Source organism: Pristiophorus japonicus, chromosome 6 (assembly GCF_044704955.1).
Source record: "Pristiophorus japonicus isolate sPriJap1 chromosome 6, sPriJap1.hap1, whole genome shotgun sequence".
NCBI classification, from domain to species: Eukaryota; Metazoa; Chordata; class Chondrichthyes; family Pristiophoridae; genus Pristiophorus; species Pristiophorus japonicus.
In genome coordinates, this window is record NC_091982.1 from 18,214,690 (window position 1) to 18,228,603 (window position 13,914).

Genomic DNA, 13,914 nt, shown 5'->3' on the forward strand with positions numbered 1-13,914 from the left:
GAGGTTAATTGTTAAACCTAGGTTATACTAACCCAGGTACAGCAAAGAAAAATAGAGTTTGGTTTAAAAGAGACTTAGTCTGCTTATGGAAACTGCTTCACAACGAACACAGCGATTTGCTAAAACCTCTCAACTGAAAAACTGGATTGAGCAGTTCAACATGAGCAAGATTAGACTGCAGCATTAGACTTGGACTTCAAGATCATCAATTGCAAACTGTGCTCATTGGTTCTACACCCATGTGGAAAGCAGATCTCTGTCATATAGATGATGCTAAACTTGTTGAGGGTTGAGACCAGGGACAATAGGTGTCAACCACAAGGGTGTTGCATGGAGGCAAGCAATTGCTGCTTAAGCTCTGCATATCCAATTGCTGGAATCACAATTCAATATGAGTGTATCCATGCTTTGCTCAGGAGGCTGCTGATAAGAACTAAAAAGAGAACAAAAATCTTTCTTCTAAAATTGTTCTTGTGAACACATGAGTGCTTGGTGAAGTTGATCTGTACTCTGTCCTTTCACCTCTCGAACCTTATTTCGAATTTAGTCCAGTTTGATGGGACAAAATGCTTGTTGTCTAACAGCTGCAATGGTCCTCTGTGAAATAAGTTTGGGTCAATCTCAACTCAATTCCACATGGACCTGTTCCCATGACACAAAACTACTGACAATTTTGTGCAAGCTGGCACTAAGTTGCAAGCTGACTCAGAGAGGCCACAGGATGACATGTGGGAAATAGAAATGATGAGGTGGTTCTGTTTAGAAATCATACTCATTAACACATACAGCCGTGCACCATCCTTAGAACTGCATTATACGTTAGCTTTTGTTATTCTGATGCGTCTTCAAATGCTCTAGTACAGACTACTGTAGGGAGTTCCTCAATCAGACCTCTAGACCTCAGATTAAAAATGTTTTTCAGTTGTGGCAATATTGTAAAAATATTGTATCATCAGCTTAGACATACACAGTACTGTCATGATTGGTGCAATTGGATTTCATCCAAATACCTATTCTTTGATGTAATAAAACATTTGTCTATATGCAAGATTATATTTGATCTGGCAAAGAGGAGGTGAGAAGAGCCTAAAAATTACTGTCATAATCTCTGGATTTAATGGAAAATGGGGTCAGGAAAATATACAGGATGGGCCACCAGAAGTAGGAGCTGGATTGTAACAAACTAGAATTCCACCCCCACCCCCCTCCTTATCCCTATCTGTTCAGAAAGGACTAACAAATGCTAGGATGCATTTCCATTGAGTGCTAATTGCCATCTAAAACTTCACCATTCTTCATGTATGAGTTTTGACAGAATGAATGAGTTATTCAGCTGTGGAGGCAATGCAGCTGAACTTAATCCTGTTCTCACCTGACATCCATACATGGATGCACTTTCCATGAGCTAATTGATAGGGGTAAGGAGATTGGTTGCAACATGACACACCACAGCCAATCGTTCCAATTCTTTATCAAATCACAAACGCCAGAGGTCACCTTGGGCCCATTCAAGGATCACTCTGCGCCAATGCTCTTAGCCAAAAGGCCTAGAGCCACTGCACCGTTCCTGGAAGTACTGCAATACAGGTTCGTGACATGGAGGTGGATGGGTCAGGTCCCCCACACACCTCCGTGGAGGTGGATGGGTCAGGTCCCCCACACACCTCCGTGGAGGTGGATGGGTCAAGCCACCCCACCCACCTCCTATTTCCAAAAAAGCAAGCATATACCTTCCTGATCCAGGGAGAACCACCCTGGGGTCACGGTGGCCACTCCCCTGTCAGGTCAGTCACGCATGATCTTAGCCAAAAGGCCGAGAATAATGCGACAACAGGTGCCTCGTATTATTGCGTGTGGAAGCCTTAGCCTGCATCACATCCAACAGGCACAATACAGCCGTCCAGCATAAAGTGGGCTGGGAACCTGCGCAAATAACGTGTAAACAGTTCAAATGGCCCACAAACATAAGATCATTAGGAATTTCCCAACAGCATGCCTTCATGTAGCGCCGTTAACATAATAAAACATCTCAAGGCACTTCACAGCAGTGTTATCAAACAAAGTTTGACACTGCACAACCTAAGGACATATTAGGATCGGCGAGGTAGCTTTTAAGGAGCATCTTAAAGGAGGCGAGATAGAGAGGCTTAGGGAGGGAATTACAGGGTCGAGGGTCCAGGCAGCTGAAGGTAAGGCTGCCAATCGGGAATGCACAAGAGGCCAGAATTGGAGGAGCGCAGAGATCTCGGAGGGTTGTAGGGCTGGAGGAAGTTACAGAGATAGAGAGGGGCAAGGCCATGGCGGGATTTGAAAACCAGCACGAGAATTTTGAAATCGAGGTATTGATGGTCCGGGAGCCAATGTGCGGGAGCACCAAGATGATGCGTGATCGGGACTTGGTTCGAGTTAGGATATGGGCAGGAGAGTTTTGGATGATTTCAAGGTTTATGGAGGGTGGAAGTTGGGAGGCCAGCCAGGAGAGCAGTGGAATAGTCAAGTCTAGAGGTAACAAAGGCATGGATGAGGGTTTCAACAGCAGATGAGCTAAGTCAGGGGCGGAGACGGGCACCTCTTGGTAATGGGTGCCAAAGAGGAGGCCCAATCAAGAAACACAACTTTTTGCCTGGGTGGCTACTTTCCCTTGGGCCAACCAGATTGCCTCTTCTGCACTTTGGTCTCAAAAGTCTAAAATACTTCAAAACCACTTTTGTGCTTCCCTCCAAAGAAAAACTACTCTCCACAAGCAATCAGCAGCCCTTCAATGGTTGCTGGTGCTCCAACCGCACCCCCTGACACTGCACGTCTTGCACCAGAAAACTATGTAAATCTCACATCACAGCCTGAGGACAACTCAGTTATGTGCAGGAACAGTGTCTCAGGAACTGCGACACTGCTGGCACTATACTGGGGTCACATTATTTGCGTCTCATTTGTCATTGAGTGGCCACATGCCAAGCAGGGTAGAATTAGCTGGGAAGGGCAGTCACCACCATACCATTTAAGATTGGGTTGAATAAAAAATCCTGTAAACTTCTATAGTTTCATAAAACAAATGTTAACTGATAATTACTCAGGTAGTATAATACGGAGTTATTATTTGCAACAACTTATTGAATGCGCAGTACGATTGATTGCAAAGTGCTGCAGTACAGAGGGACCTGGGAGTCCTTGTGCATGAAACACAAAAAGTTAGTATGCAGATACAGCAAGTGATCAGGAAGGCAAATGGAATGTTGGCCTTTATTTCAAGGGGGAAGAGAGTATAAAAGCAGGAAGTCCTGTTACGACTGTACAGGGTATTGATGAGGCCACACCTGGAGTACTGCGTACAGTTTCGGTCTCCGTATTTAAGGAAGGATATACTTGCATTGGAGACTGTTCAGAGAAGGTTCACTAGGTTGATTCCAGAGATGAGGGGGTTGACGTATGAGGATAGGTTGAGTAGGTTGGGCCTATACTCATTGGAGTTCAGAAGAATGAGAGGTGATCTTATTGAAACTTATAAGATAATGAGGGGGCTCGACAAGGTGGATGCAGAGAGGATATTTCCACTCATAGGGGAAACTAAAACTAGGATACATAGTCTTAAAATAAGGGGCTGTCCATTTAAAACTGAGAAGAGGAGAAATTTCTTCTCTCAGAGGGTTGTAAATCTATGGAATTCTTTACCCCAGAGAGCTGTGGAGGCTGGGTCATTGAATATATTTAAGGCAGAGATAGACAGATTTTTGAGCGATAAGGGAATAAAGGATTATAAGAACATAAGAAACAGAGCAGGAGTAGGCCATACGGCCACTCGAGCCTGCTCCGCCATTTAATAAGATCATGGCTGATCTGATCATGGACTCAGCTCCACTTCCCTGCCCGCTCCCCATAACCCCTAATCGTTTAAGAAACTGTCTATTTCTGTCTTAAATTTATTCAATGTCCCAGCTTCCACAGTGCTCTGAGGCAGCGAATTCCACAGGTTAACAACCCTCTGAGATAAGAAATTTCTCATCATCTCTGTTTTAAATGGGCGGCCCCTTATTCATAAAATGCAACTTACTCTCGCTGAAGCCACCAAATTATTCCAGCGTTTACAGCACTGGTCCGATCCCCGACATTCATTAGACATCGAGGACAGCACCGCAGCGATCTCCACCCAGATTTTACGATATACACGGGGTGGCAGCTTGCTGTGTACACCTCGTGCCAAATCGTCCCAGCGCGGTTGAACTACATTCAGCAGGGCCTCATTGGCCTCATCGCTGAAAGCCTTCGCCCTTTTCCATTCTGCATCTGCCATTTCCGACATATTAATTAATTATAATAAATAAAATTTAAACTTGAATTATTACTACCGGCAACAATGAACAATAAAAAACAAACAAACAACAATCAACAAGAGAATCAAACAAAAATATCAAAAAACCCTAGAAAACTGTAAACTCTATTTATTTTTAAACTCCTGCACTTCTGTCTCTCCACTACGCTCGCTCGCTCTCTCTCTCTCTCACCGGCCCCTCCCTCTGCCTTTTGAGCATGTGTGATGACCCCTGACCTCCCAAAACACAGTTAAAAAAACTGCCGGAAAAAAAAAATCACATGCTTTTTTTTTACTTCCGTTTTAAAACCACATCGCCCATTCCACATCGCCGGGATAAGGCCGAGTGGGAAATCGCCCCAAAAAATGGGCCTTGTACCAGCGATCAGCAAGGCTGAGAGGTCCCACATTGCTGGAACAAAGCCCATTCTTTTTGGGCCTTGGCCACCTAGTGGAAAGTCTAGCCCATCCTCTCTGCATCCACCTTGGATAAGATCACCTCTCATTCTTCTGAATTCCAATGAGTAGAGGCCCAACCTACTCAACCTTTCCTCATAAGTCAACCCCCTCATCCCCGGAATCAATCTAGTGAACCTTCTCTGAACTGCCTCCAAAGCAAGTATATTCTTTCGTAAATATGGAAACCAAAACTGCACGCAGTATTCCAGGTGTGGCCTCACCAAAACCTTATATAGCTGAAGCAAGACTTCCTGTTTTTATACTCCATCCCCTTTGCAATAAAGGCCAAGATACCATTGGCCTTCCTGATCACTTGCTGTACCTGAATACTATCCTTTTGTGTTTCATGCACAAGTACCCCCAGGTCCCGCTGTACTGCGGCACTTTGCAATCGTTCCCCATTTAAATAATAATTTGCTCTAATGGGGGGCGGGCAGGGAAGTGGAGCTGAGCCCATGATCAGATCAGCCATGATCTTATTGAATGTCGAGCAGGCTCAAGGGGCCAAATGGCCTATTCCTGCTCCTATTTCTTATGTTCTTATGATACAGGAGGAAGCCAGAAGTACTGACTAACTGCATGGAGTTCATTGCCGCTCGAGCCTGGAGCTGGAGCTGCTTCGAGGCCGTTTGGGTTGTTATCTCCAGGACTTTTCCCCAGAATATCGCTGTGATTTTCTGCACAAACATTGTTGCGGCCTTCTGAGAGAAAAAAATTGGAGTGGGGCAGAGAGAGAGAGAGAGAGAGAGAGAGAGAGAGAGACTGGGGGAGAGACAGAGAGAGTGGGGCAGAGAGAGAATTCAGGGAAGACAGATCACGTTCTTCCAACCCCTTTATGAAAGAGTTGGACTTTACACCCGTACCACGTTCTCCCTCTGCACTTGGTTTTCTCGGAAAGCTCGGTGCATGTGAGACAAGTGACATCATTGGAGTGTACAAAATCCGGAAGTCTCAACACTGTCACTATTCACTTGAAACCTAATAAAACTGTTAACAATCCGTGACCTGCACACAATGCCCCATCCATGGCAGGACTTGGAGGGGTGGGCAAGGTCAGGAACTTGTTTGGGGCGGGGGGGGAGGAGGGGCGGGAAAGGTCATGAATCCGTGGGGGAGGAACTTTGGCAGGGGAGCAGGTCAGGAACTTGGGGGGGGGTGGGGGGCAAGGGAGAGGTCAGGCACTTGGATGGGGGAGAAAGTCTGAAACTTGGGGGGGGGGGGCAGTCAAAAACTTGGGATGGGTAAGAGAGATCAGGCACTTAAGGGGTGGGGGCAGGAACTTGTTTGGTGGGAGGGTGGGAGAAGGTCTTAACCCACGAGAGAAAGCCATGTCTGTTCCAAGTGAGTTATCTGCTGTCTGAGTCGGCAGTCAGAATAGCTCAAAACAGAGGTAGCGGACTTGCGTGGGAGCAGCAACGGGAGCTGAGACGAGGCGGAACGCTTAAAGCAAGGCTCAACAGGCAGCATTCGAAAGGGACGTTAGTGTTTAAAAGTGATGTCGGCACAAGGGAAGTGTCATGTATCTTACATTATTATATATAACTGTATCTTAACATGCTATACATGACTGTAATAAGATATGACCTGTAACCACCAGCATACCTTACCACCAGGGGTGCACTTGCAAGAGACAGGTATATAAGGACAGGTCTCAGGCAAGTGCAGCATTCCAGAGCTGGGAAATAAAGGTGCAGGTCCAGAGTGACCTTGACTTCACTACATGCCTCGTGTGAATCTGTACTGGGGGGACAGGACTTTACAGGAAGTAGCTAATTGGTGAGAAGTGGGTGTGGTTTTTTTCTGTTAAGTTAGTACTTAGTCTTTAAATAAAGGTTAGTTAAATCAGCTGATTGCTGAGTGTGTTTTGCTAAGGTTTAGAGTTTATTTTTGCTTGATAGTTCCGAGTCTAACTAAAGGGATGGCAGGGCAGCTCAGTCCGTGGATTGCACATCCTGTGGCATGTGGAAAGTCCTGGACGCTTCGTACAGCGTGGATGACCATGTGTGCAGGAGGGGACTCCAACTGCACCAACTCGAGCTCCACATTTTACACCTTGAGCGGCGACTAGAGTCACAGCGGTGCATCTGCGAGACTGAGAGCTACACGGATAGCACGTTTCTAGAGATGGTCACCCCGCAGCTTAGCAGTGTGCAGGCAGAGAGGGAGCGGGTGACCAGCAGACAGAAGAGGAGGACTAGGCAGGTAGTGCAGGAGTTCCCCGAGTCCATCTCGCTCTCCAACGGGTATTCTCTTCTGAGTACCGGTGGGGGCGAGGGTGCCTCTGGGGAGTGCAGCCAGAGCCAAGTCCACGGCACTATGCGTGGCTCAGCTGCACGGGGGTGGGGGGAGGAAAAAGAATGGAAGAGTTATAGTGGTTGGGGATTCAATAGTCAGGGGAACCGACAGACGTTTCTGCGGCCGCAGATGTGATTCCAGGATGGTATGTTGCCTCCCTGGTACCAGGCTCAAGGATGTCACCGAGCGGTTGCAGGGCATTCTGGGGGGAGAGGGTGAACAGCCAGAGCTTGTGGTCCATATCAGTACCATTGACATAGGTAGAAAGAGGGATGAGGGCCCGCAGGCAGAGTCTAGGGAGCTAGGAGAGAGATTAAAAAGCAGGACCTCAAAAAGGTAGTAATCTCCGGATTACACCCGGTGCCACGAGCTAGTGAGTACAGAAATAGGATAGAGCAGATGAATGCGTGGCTGGAGAGATGGTGCAGGAGGGAGGGCTTTAGAGTCCTGAGGCATTGGGACCGCTTCTGGGGTAGGTGGGATTTGTACAAGGCGGACGGGTTGCACCTCAACAGAACTGGGACCAATATCCTCGCCGGGGGGGGCGAGGGGGGCGTTGCTAGTGCTGTTGGGGAGGGTTTACACTAGCTTGGCAGGGGGACGGGAACCTGAGAATAGACTCACTAGGGCGGGAAGTAAAGCTGGAACTGGAAAGCAAAATGTACAAAGTGAATTTGAAGGACAGCGGAAACAAGGGCTAAAAAGTAGTCAACAAGGAGGTCTGGTGGTACATACTTTAATGCAAGCAATATAGTGAATAAGGCAGGTGATCTGAGAGCACACGTAGACACTTAGGAGTATAATATTCTAGCTATTGCAGGAACATGGCTAAAAGAGGGGCAGGTATGGCAGCTCAACATTCCTGGTTACAGGATCTTCAGAGGGGATGGTGGGGAGGGTAAAAAGGGAGGGGGGTCGTGGTATTGATTAAATAAACTATTACAGCTGTGAGGAGGGATGATATGTTAGAGGGATCATCAAACAAGGCCATATCGGTTGAACTGAAAAACAAAAAAAGGGTAATCACACTGCTGGAAGTGTACTATAGACCCCTAAACAATGAGAGGGAGATAGAAGAGCAAATATTTCTGAGGTACATTTCTGATAAGTGCAAAAACTATAGGGCAGTAATAGTAGGGGATTTCAACTATTCTAATATTAACTGGGACAAAATTAGTGTGAAGGGTATCGAGGGTGCGGAATTCCGAAAATGCATTCAAGAGAACTTTTTTAGACAGTATGTAGCAAGCACAACACGGGACGGAGCAGTTCTGGATTTAGTTTTAGGGAATGAAGCTGGGCAGGTGGAAGTGGTATCAGTGAGAGAGCATTTGGTTGCTAGTGACCATAATTCAGTCAGATTCAAGGTAGTTATGGAAAAGGACAAGGATAGACGAAGAATAAAAGTTCTAAATTGGGTAAAAGCCAACTTTGCTAAGCTGAGAAGTGATTTGGCCACAATGGACTGGGAACAACTAATTGAAGGTCAATCAGTGTCAGAGCAGTGGGAGGCATTCAAGGAAGAGATCCGTAGAGTTCAGGCCAAATCAGGCTTTAAAGAAAATGGGTGGGACTAACAAATCTAGAACCCCCTGGATGTCGAGGGACATACAGGGTAGGATAAAGAAAAAAAGGGAGGCTTATGACAGATACCGAGGGCTAAATACTGCAGAATCTCTAGAGGAGTATAGAAAGTGCAGGGGTGAAATTAAAAAGGATATTAGGAAAGCAAAGAGAGAGCATGAAAAATTATTGGCAAGTAAAACCCAAAGATGTTTTATAAATATATTAAGAGCAAGAGGATAACTAAAGAAAGGGTAGGGCCTATTAGAGACCATGAGGGTAATGTGTGTGTGGAGGCGGAAGATGGGTGTATGGTTCTTAATGAATACCTTGCGTCTGTTTTCACAAAAGAGGGGTGATGCAGACACTACCATCAAGGAGAAGAAGTGTGATGTATTAGATGAAATAAACATAGTGAGAGGGGAAGTATTATGAGGTTTAGCAGCTTTGAAAGTGGCTAAATCCCCAGGCCCGGATGAAATGTATCCCAGGCTGCTAAGTGAAGCAAAAGAGAAAATAACAGAGACTGTTGACCATCATTTTCCAATCCTCTCTGGCTTCAGGTGTGGTGCCAGAGGACTGGAGGACTGCTAATGTGGTACCTTTAAGAAGGGAGAAAGGCATAGACCGAGTAATTACAGGCCAGTCAGTCTAACCTCAGTGGTGGGAAAATTATTGGAAAAAATCCTGAAGGATAGGATAAATCTTCAGTTAGAAAGACACGGATTAATCAAGGACAGTCAGCATGGATTTGTTAAGGGAAGGTCGTCTGACTAACTTGATTGAATTTTGAGAGGAGGTAACCAGGAGGGTCGATGTAGTGTATATGGATTTTAGCAAAGCTTTTGATAAGGTCCCACATGGCAGACTTGTCACAAAAGTAAAAGCCCATGGAATCCAGGGCAAAGTGGCAAATTGGATCAAAGGCAGGAAGCAAAGGGTAATGGTTGATGGCCGTTTTTGTGACTGGAAGGATGTTTGCAGTGGGGTTCCGCAGGGCTCAGTACTAGGTACCTTGCTTTTTGTGATATACATCAATGATCTAGACTTGAACATAAGGAGTGCCATGTATCTTACATGGCCACTGTTGGTACTATATCAAGGTGTGACACCAGAGGGCACAGCAGTGGGAGACTTGTAGGTTACCTGTACAGGTGTGCCTGGCCTAGAATAAAAGGCAGGTCACCAGGTGTGATTCTCACTCTGGAGTTAACTAATAAAGAACTACGGTCACTACAGTTCAACTACAACACACTGCCTCGTGGAGTCATTGTCAGAGCACCTAAGGACAGAGTACGAACTTTCACGCAGAAATGGCTACCCTTGGTACTTTGCAGCAGTTTGCCGATGGTGATGATTGGGATGCCCTGGTGGAGAGGCTAGAACCTTTTTTCACAGCAAACGACCTGGCAGGAGACGACCCAGCTGCACTGGCTGATAAGCGCCGCGCTATCCTGCTAACCAGTTGTGGGCCCAACGTCTATGGCCTCATCAGGCACTTGCTGGCACCAGCGAAGACAATGACCAAGTCGTACAAGGAGCTCGTAACCCTGATCCAGGAGCAACTCAAACGCAAGGAGAGCATCCTCACAGCCAGACACCGTTTCTATACCCACCGACAGCCCGAAAGTCGAGAAATACACCGCAGACCTCAGGAGGCTGGCAGCACCGAGAGAGTTCGGCACCCACCTTAACGATGCGCTGCGGGACATTTTTGTCATTGGACTTGGCCATGAGGGCCTTCTTCACAAGCTACTGTCGGCGGATACCACAGTCACACTGCAGAAGGTCATCTCTGTGAGCCAGTCAGTCGACCTGCGACTCTTGGCAGATGTCTCACCCTCAGGACTCAAACCCGGCAGGTACTGTGCACAGAGTGGCGCCGTTCAGGGGCTAGACTGTAGAACGTGAATCCTCTCAGGAAAGAGAGAACAGGCCCCCCAACCCCGAGTCCATTAACTCAGTCCGCCAAGGGGGACTAATCGAGTAGCACCAAGCTGGCGTTGTTGAGGGAATCACAGGGCTCACCAGTGCCATTTTAAAGACTATGTTTGCAAAGGCTGCGGCATAAAGGGCCACCTCCAGTGAATGTGTAAGAGAAATAGGACTCACTATGTCGATGAGGAGTCCGCAGATGGCCATGAATCCAGCGTGGATTATGAATTGTTAGACAGAGAGGCAGCCCAGTCCCACGGGGAGGTACATAGCATGTTTACCTACACCACCGAGTGCTCCCCGCTGAAGATGGAAGTCGAGATAGAGGGAAGTCCAGTCTTCAAGGAAGTGGCCACGGGGGCGAGCTAGTCAGTGATCAATCAAGAAGCCTTTGAGGCGCTATGGGACAATCCGGCTGAACGACCCGAGTTGGCCCCGGTTCAGGCAAAGCTGCGCACTGTGGCAAATGGAATTTAATCCAGAGAAGTGTGAGGCAATGCATTTTGGGAGGGCTAATAAGGAAAAGGGAATACACATTAAATGGTAGGATACTGAGAAATGTAGAGGAACAAAAGGACCTTGGAGTGCATGTCCACAGATCCCTGAAAGTAGGCAGCCAGGTAAATAAGGTGGTTAAGGTGGCATATGGAATGCTTGCCTTTATTAGCTGAGACATAGAATACAAGAGTGGTGGGCTGGGGAAGAAGAGGTTATGCTTGAACTATATAAAACACTGGTTAGACCACAACTAGTTAACTGCATGCAGTTCTGGTCACCACATTACAGGAAGGATGTGATTGCATTGGAGAGGAGAGAGATTTATTAGAATGTTACCTGGAATGGAGAATCTTAGCTATGAGGACAGATTGGATGTTTTCTTCATGGGAAGAGAGGAGGCTGAGGGAGACCTCATTGGAGCTGCATAAAATTATGAGGGGCTGAGATATAGTGGATAGAAAAGGCCTATTTCCCTTAGCAGAGGAGGCATAAATTTAAAGTAATTGGTAAATTGTGTAGAGGGGATTGGAGGGTAAATGTCTTTGCTCAGAGGGTGGTGGGGGTCTGGAACTCACTGCCTGAAAGGGTGGTAGAGGCAGAAACCCTCCACATTAAAAAAGTACTTGGATGTGCACCTGAAGTGCCGTAACCTGCAGGGTTACAGACCTAGAGCTGGAAAGTGGGATTAGGCTGGATAACCTCTTATTGGCCAGCATGGACACGGTAAGCTGAAATAGCTACCTTCCATGCTGTAAACTATGATAATTAAATTAAACTTTTCAAAGTCACTGATTATGTAGTTAAGGCAGTTCTAATTACACATTCCAGAGAAACTGCTGGGTCTGTCTTATCCTCCAAGGGGACCAAATCATAGCATTTTTCTGTTGCCTAGTATAATATCCTAGCAAAGAACAATGAGCAGGCAGTTGAAAGAGCAGTCCTAATAAACATTGAAAGGAAAAGCAAGGACTTGCTGCACAAAAAAGGACAGGATGGAGGAAGGGAAAAGTCTGAAGGAGCCTGCAGAAATTAGTACTGTGCAAGGCCATGGAGTTATTCAAAAGGTGAGGATCTTAAATTCAGTACTTGGAAGAAATAGAACAAAAGTGTAGGTCAGTGAGGAGTTTTTAACAAGCTAGAGTTATGAAGGACAAAGGGCCAGTTAGGAAGCAAAATCAAGTCTAGATATGACAAAAGGACATGGAAAAGTTGCAGCAGCAGAGTATCTAAGGCAGGTAAAGTTGGAGCTGGCAGCAAGCAGTCATGGTGATGGATAAGATATTTTGGGTGGGGGGGGGGGTGTGTGCAGCTCAGTTCTGGGTCAAAAAGGACAATGATTCTTATTGTGGCCAGGTTCAGTCTGAGCAAGTTGGTAAGGATGGAGTGTTAATGCAACCTTTAAATCATTTCAGAAAGTGATAGGTGGAGAGAAAAGGAAGGGACTATATGAAAAGTCAAGACAGACTCCACTGAGTTAAAAATATTTAGAAATTGATTTAAAAATCAAAGCTTAGCCCCTACTATTCTATTTTGATTAAACTTTTAAATGGAAAGTGGAAAATGGGGTGGTGCTTCAAAACATTGAACAGGATTTTGGGTGCACAATGCTAGTTAGACAAACAGCTAAACATTTTTTTTTTTAAATGCTATCAATGGGCTATTAAATCTAATTGCTGGCCCTTTAAAACAGCAGTTAAAAATATATTTTTCTTTTTACTTAATGATTGCCTCTTGTAGCTGTGCTCAGCCCTATATTTTAAAAAAAAAGCACATTTTCCAGTATGACAAAGGTCAAACATTAATCTGGCTTTTTAAAATGCTGTATTTCTATCCACTCCTGCTGGAAACATTTTAGCTTGAAAAGATCACTCAAGCAAAATGTAAACAGCAGTGTGGAGACAGACCAAAAATTGAAGCAACAAGCTCATTAAAATTTAATTCTCAAACCTTGCAACATTTAAAGGTTTGTTTTACATTGTGATCTTTTGTACAACTTTTCTACATCAAATTGTATCACTTCCTCTTCTGCAGGAATCAACACTGAAGTAGTTTGGCTACACCAGACAGCCCCTGTACTGTATCCAAGTACCAATTCATAGAGCAGCTTGGACGGGGGGGGTAGTGTTTGAGCTTGCCCTGATCAAATTCCCACACTTTCCAAGTGGACAGTAATCATGTGATAAGTATCACATTATGTTCCATCATACTAAAAGTACTTCACACTACAGATCCAGCCCATGAATTTGATTGTACAACTTGGCTACACAAATTCTAGATTCAGAAACATGAAAAGTTTAAACCCCACTCCATAATTTGAGCATAATCAATGCAGATCAAGAGCACTGCATTGAAGGTAGGCTGTTGCCAGAGTCATCAGACCAAAGTCCATCATACCTGTTCATGTGGATAAAGATCCCACAGCATTGTTCCAAGAGTGTGTGTGTGTGTGCAGACACAGGTTGGCATTCTCAAACACCAATAGAATAACTGCCTCATCACACCAAGTAACTTTGCAGTAATCGATGCTGAGTGTATATAAATTGCAGTTCTGAGAAAGAATTGAATCAGATGAGCTGCTACTATTTTTTTTTAAAGTGCAGACTATGAATGCAAATGTTAAGATACAGAAATAATTCAAACATTGGGTTTGAGAGTTTATTTTTCATTTATTGCTCAGTATGAAGTACCAATTTACTGCATGTAAAAGCTGTTTTCTGCATCCCAGATTTTGCAAGTCAAGCAAAGCCAAAAACTTTACATCAAGGTGGTAACCAAAAAACTTAAACACTTTAACAGGTTACTCAATATTAAATTAGCAGCATGTATATTTGGCCCATTCCTGAATCTGGATTAAGGTG